Source organism: Vanessa cardui, chromosome 16, assembly GCF_905220365.1.
Source record: "Vanessa cardui chromosome 16, ilVanCard2.1, whole genome shotgun sequence".
Classification (NCBI taxonomy): domain Eukaryota; kingdom Metazoa; phylum Arthropoda; class Insecta; order Lepidoptera; family Nymphalidae; genus Vanessa; species Vanessa cardui.
In genome coordinates, this window is record NC_061138.1 from 738,410 (window position 1) to 745,515 (window position 7,106).

A 7,106-nucleotide genomic window follows, 5' to 3' on the forward strand; every position below is an offset into this window, starting at 1 on the left:
CAACAAACAACAATAGCCTGTAAATTTCCCACAGCTGGACGAAGGCCCCCTCCTCTCTGAGGAGAAGATTCGGAACATATTCCACCACGCTGTTCCAATGCGGGTTGGTAGAATATAAGTTTCCTCACGATATTTTCCTTCACCGCCAAGCACGAGATGTATTATAAATACGAATTAAGCACATGAAAAATCGGTGCTTGCCTGATGCACGCGTTCTAGCCACTTGGTCTTAGTTATTTCATTGTTGTCATCTTAGGCCATTAGATAAAGTAAAAATGCAAATGTAGTTGCGGAGATCATTTTTTTATATATACATATATGTATATGAAAATACGACGAAGTCGCAAGTACTTGTTAGATATATTAAACTAATACCGGTCTACTGAAATGCGTTATTTTGTTCCAAGCTATATAATGCCGTATTTAATATATATCAATTTTATTGCTGGTACAATTTTAATGAGTGTTTAATAAATGAATCTAGTTTTAAACGTTATTAATATGAAAGCAATGTCTATAACAAATTTTATGCCTCGTTTAGTTATTTTATGTCACAGCCATTAAAATATTTTATATTTAGTACGATGACTTCAATTTAATTTCTAAGGAAATAACTTATGTAAGTATTCATTTTGTTTTACAATTGTAAATATTTAATTAATTTGATAATTCAACAATCAATCTATACTAATAGTATAAATGTGACAGTTATTCTGTCTGTCAGTGTGTCGCTCTGTTACGACCAAACCAATGAACCGATTTTGATGAAATTTGTTATGAAGCAAACTTGGACTCTAAGGGACATGGGCTGCTTTTTTTGCCTAAGACCTGACAACTTACTCTTGAAACGCAAGCGAATGGGTTTCAGATGGAATGAGACTTGTTAAGGGGACTCAACTTAATAAAGAAGATTTTAAATTAACATGGTTATTTTTATTACTTAAGTTATTAATTACGGGATATTTATCATGTATTTTATTTTTATTCAGTGGAGCTCTCGAGACTCAAGACAACAGGACTCGTGAACGAAACATTCGTAGATAATGTCGAAATATCGAGCTCCACCGAATAAAAATAAAAAAAACATGGTAAATATCCCGAAATTAATAACTTTATTAATATAGAAGGGTTAAAGAAGTAAGTAAATTAGCGCTTTGACGCATTAACATAGATTAAAGTAACACTAAAATATCTGTTTTAAAAATTATATATTAGATTATGTATCCAGATTGATACGAATTATAAAATCAGTAAATATTATACAAATTTAGATAATACGATTATGTGTTTTAGATATAATACTATTATCTTACTAATATTATAAAGTCGAAAGTTTTATGTGTGGATGTTTGTTACACTTATACGCAAAAAACATTGAATGGATTTTAATGAAACTTTGAATTAATATAGCTTATACATTAGATAAACACATAAGGTATAATTTATGATAAGATAAGATAAGATATGATGTGCATAATACCTCATAATGATCAACCCTTAAAACGCGATCAAAATCTAGTGTAATATAATGTAATACGGCCGTTTCAACGTTCTCGTTTGAAAGCAAACATTAAATTAGTGTCTTATTATAAAGCAGAACTGACATCCGACTCGAAATTATCAACAATGAATAGATCTCATACAACTTAAATTATAATTCGTCGTTAATCACGGTCAGAGTTCGAGGTCCTTGTTTCAATTATCTAATTTAAGTTCTTGTAAACAGAATTCACGTAATTTAATATTAGCCATTAGGCGTAATAATACCGGGGACAAGAAACAATGGTATCAGTACAGTCGTCAATAAAAAGCACACAATGTCTAAAGTTGATTGTTGTGTGTGAATCGGGACAGGCCTTGACCGGCGCGGGCGCACAATACCCACTGTTCACTCCCTGTCTTCAGATGTGAGCCTTTGATATGGGATCTGTCAAATATCCATACGTTTTCGTTATCATAATCGCGTTTTTTTTTATTGTTTTTGGTTGCGTTCGAGTTTAAATAAAAATATTTTTTATTTATATTTGATTTTTTTTTAAATATTTTAAATAAACATTTTTTGAAAATCAAGAACTAAATGAAATGTAAGTAGGCTTCTACTGAATTTTAACTTTCATCGGTTCGTGAAATAGATTATGTTTTTTAAGTATCTAAGCCTGATCTATTAACGTTTTTTTGTAACACATATATTACTTACATATATCAAAGAGCCGAGATGACCGTAACTTTTTTTAAAAATAGTTTGATATCAAATTATAAATTAACTTCATTTCTACTCAGAAATTATTGAATACTAAAATGTTGGGGTAGAAAAGTTTTTGAGTCTACTTATTCAATAAAATATTGCGTTAACTATAATATTGTTGCGATAGTGTTCACTTACATTATGGTTCCCCGATAAAGTTTTACGATTCTATTCATAAATGTTTAACATAATGATTGCTTGTAAAGAGTCTACTCGGACAAAGTATGCTTTGATTTTTATATAGGTTATTGTAAAGTGTGTATTTTATATTGTGCTGTTGTGCAAATGTGTTGTTAACAGTAATTTTTATTTTTATAATCTATACCGAGTTACCTGTAAGTAAATTTTAGATGAAGCTAGAAAGATAAAACCGGTATGGTATGTAATTAAAAGGTCAGATCAATTACTGGTCTTATTTATTTCGAGACCATAAGCCTAAACTAAGACCCGGAATCTCCGTCCAATTTCTGACGCTTCTTGATACTTAATAGGATTCCTATCGCACACAAATAGAACTCTTTATGGGGGCCTTGGTCTATCCACGGTTTGGTGATGCCATTGTCAATCAAGCCTTCAACGAACAAAACTGGACTACAGCCAATTTAGTCTTTTGAATGAAGAAACATAATAATTGAATTTAATTTTTAATTGTAGTTTTAACCAAGCCTGTGACTATTGAGAGCACTTATGTAACCATCTTTTCATATTAGCTATTGATGATGATAATTATATTATATATAATTAAAGTTATTAATTTCGTGATATTTAACATGTTTTTTATTTTTGTTCGTTGGAGCTCGTGAATAAAACATTCGTAGATAATGTCGAAATATCGAATATCTTTAATAATAAATATAACCATCTTAATTTAAAATCTTATATATTTATATAGTAGAAAAGTCTCAATTTTTCTTTTTTCTACACTTTTACTTTTCACCAGAATTAGTTTATTGGTTGAACTTGATGTATAGAAACAGAAAGCATATAATTATACACAATAATATTTCAAGCAAAGTAATAATTTACATTATAAACAAGCTGCAACGTCGTGTGAAACCCCATACTGTTCATATATTACAGAATTATTCTCCTTATCACGTCATATCTAGTGTTTATTGTGCGGTCGCGCTGTGGCGGTTCCACTGGCGGTTGCGACAAATCAATTCCCTTCATTTACTGCGTTGAGGTCTTTTCTATGATGATGCATTCAAATCAAGATGATTTTCACCCGCTCCGTCACATATATATCTTGTATTTACACACTTAAAAATTATGCATAATATTTAGTTAATTTCTTTTTTTCCTGTTATTGTTATATATTTTTATTCTGGCTCTGTATAATTTGATAATAACTGACTGCAAGTCACTGATTAAAGTTTTTTTTGGTATGAAAAAGTAACATACCACACGCTAAAATATAAACAGGTCAACTAAAAAGTATGAACAATTGATATAATAATTAATGACTTTATGAATCAATTTAAATATATATGTTAATATCTACTACAGATTTTTTATTTTCAATGACTACATTTTTAAATAAAATCTCCAATACAGGCTTCTATAAAAGTTATAAGTATGAAATTAATATGGACATAAGCATTGCATTAACTTAATAGTCCATAGTTAAAAGGTAATAATACTCAAAATAGATGTTGGTGATGATGATGTCGACCTGGCAGATTTCGGTTACAGCGGCCAATCTTAGGGGGGGCCAATTAAGCAGGATATATTATAATATATTATTAATACATATGGGAAGGCAAATCTGGCACGACCACAAAAGTTAAGAGCAGCATCCAGACTTCACGTGCTTTCCGAGTACACACATCCAACTTCCAGACTCCGAGTTGTAGCTGATATTTTTTATGGCAAAAACCGAATAAATTCTTATTGTATCGACTTAGGCTTTGAACCCAGAACCTTGGAATTAATTACCTTATTAACTAGACTAATGATGCTACTAAATATATATTCGAAAATTGAAACGCATACAATAAAACATTAACATGAAAAATCAAAACTTTGACCAGAGGTCATCAGATAATAACATGAGCTTAGAATAAAGGATACGAGTTAAATATTCAACGCTAAGCGACCTCAGTACAGGTAAATCTGCATACCCCCACCACTTTATTATATAGAAGAATATTTCTCAACGAGGATGACAAGTAACATTTTTAAATCATATCATATTTTCTACATAATATGATACGTATCATGACAGTTTCCTTTGCATTAAATGTAATTAAAATGCTCGTATGTGCTTAGACGGGAAGTTCTAGAAATTAAATGCTAACTGGGTTATATATAGGTTTATCTTAAGTGCGATCTGAACAAACAAACCTATTTGTTACAATATTTATATTTGTTGCCGCGCGCCGCCGCCGGCCATAAGGTTCGTCCCTTTATTTAAGTGTAGATTTAATAGCGAAGTTTCCTTAATATGCTCTCAACTTTGCAGGAGCATTGAGGCTGTTATTTATAATAATTTTACTATTTTTTTTATACCACCTACCATTGCTATGTCCACAACGATCATAATGATCATTATATGATTTTAATTTTCGTTTACAACCAAGCCGTTTTATATCTCTACTACTACTAATATTATAAATGCTAGAGTAGTCTGTCTGTTCATTATTCACGACTAAAGCAATGAACTTTGAAAAAGAAAATTGCCGCCATTTTTGTGCCTAATACCTGGCATCTGACAGGAGCAACACCGCAGGTAACGACTAGTAATTAATAAGTTTTACATGTAATACAAGTTGTACAGTTTTAATCAAAAACATATCTCGCTTTTTGGTGTCTAAAAAAAACGTATGTAAAAAGTTTTGTTTACGTCAAGCCCATTATACTCAAAATATGAGCCAATGAGAAGGATGACCAAATTAATGTTAAGTACGTATATTGTTACGGACTCAGATCAATGGAGTAAAATAAAAACTCGGGGTAGGTTATGTATATGTATATGGTACATATACCAAAATGATAATTTTTACAATTTTTGTCTGTCTGTCTGTTCCGGCTAATCTCTGCAACGGCTGGAAATTTCATTAGCAGAAAGCTGATGTAATAATCAGTAACTTAGTATAAAACTATTTTTTTTTTAATTCGAACGCAACCGCAGTGGCACGCATACAGTATAATATATCCATACAGCTCCTCATTTTGTACATGATAATATTCTGAATCATACTATTCTGCTAAGGAGACATTTGATAAAGTAATCTTCTGTACGGGAGAAAATATCTTTACCCACAATCATGCTCCAACTGGTTTATACTTTGTCTAACTAAAGCTACGAACCTTGAAAAGGTCACATATATTTGTTCAAGCAGGGATATGCCTCAGTAGCTCGTGAAATATATAATTACTTTAAATAAATAGGTAATTATTTTACTGTTATCCTGTCCTGTGCAGTTGTAACCTCAAGTATGATATGATCAGCAATGTTTACCTACCATGTATCATCAGCATTATGAGTGCGTACTGTCAGCAATAAAATCGTTTAAAAATACTTATATTAAAAAAAATACAACGAATAAAAGCAATTTTGAATTGTTTAGATTTTTTTATTTCGCTCTATCTATATGTACCTTCGCAAAAAAAATCTTGACTTTTATTCCTACTGATTTTATTGTTCCTGTTTTAATAATATGTACTAATAAGTATACATGAACTAAAACATTATTTTAAATAGCTACAATTATAAGTCTTACAAGGATGTCTGTGTATGTATTTATTTATGTATGTGTGTGTATGTGAGAATATACTCTATTCATTTTTTTCAAATAGAATAAAATAGTTAATACAAATAAAATGAAGTTATACGATCAATGAATTTCAAATATCGAATAAAAAGCATAATGTCAGCGTGTTTCCTGCCTGTACCGACTCTTCATTTTTGCGCTCGTAACGCCAACGAGTTCGGTGTCCTAGCCCCGTCTCGGGTTACAGTAAGCCCTCATGACGATGTTAAATCGTTTATTTATTCCAAATCCCGCCATCGCCGCCCGTCAACCGCATTACGCCCACGACTCGCCAGCAATGATCTCCTCACAACCCTCTCTGATTTCTCTCATTTCTCTTTGTAAATCGATTTTATTGCCACTTTTTATGAAGTTAAACTTACAGTTTAGACGATTTAAAAAAAATATACCGATAGAATCGGCAATAACTAATAGTATTAAATCGATTTCAATTGTAAAAGTGTATTTGATTTCAATGACTATTATAAATATAGTGAAAGTTGAGACTCTATCGATAGAATTAATGGTTATTCAATTTAAAATCGATAAACAATCGAGCAAAAACTCGGAACAATGCTTGGAATTAAATCTTCCACGTTCACATTTGACAAATTCACTATATTGAAAATTTATACGTTGTTTGAAGACAATAAACTTATAACAGATGTTAGAATGCCTGGATTGTTTTTATATCAGCCTTTGACAGGATTGACCTTGACGCGCCATAGTTCACACAGTCCCTTCACTGTGAAAATGTGGAAAAAACACAACAATGACTGGCCCTCGTGCATATCTTTGGGCGAGACAATCGATTACAGTCATTCGTATACATTTTATTGGTTATTGTCGACGACAAATTGAATTGGGAAATAGGTGTCCCTCAAGGTGTTATTCTATGTCCGTCGCCTAATAGTTCTCTAAATTTACATACCGTGAAAAAGTTCTTTTGTTTCTAATTATCTAATGCTTAGAATAAAAGATATGATTGTTTTACATACGAATAGCTCATTGCAAATTATTTATTAAGAGTAATCGATAAACATTTTCCTTTAATTATAGTTATGTTAATCATGATGCATGGTTGGACATTAATTGATGAATTTTGA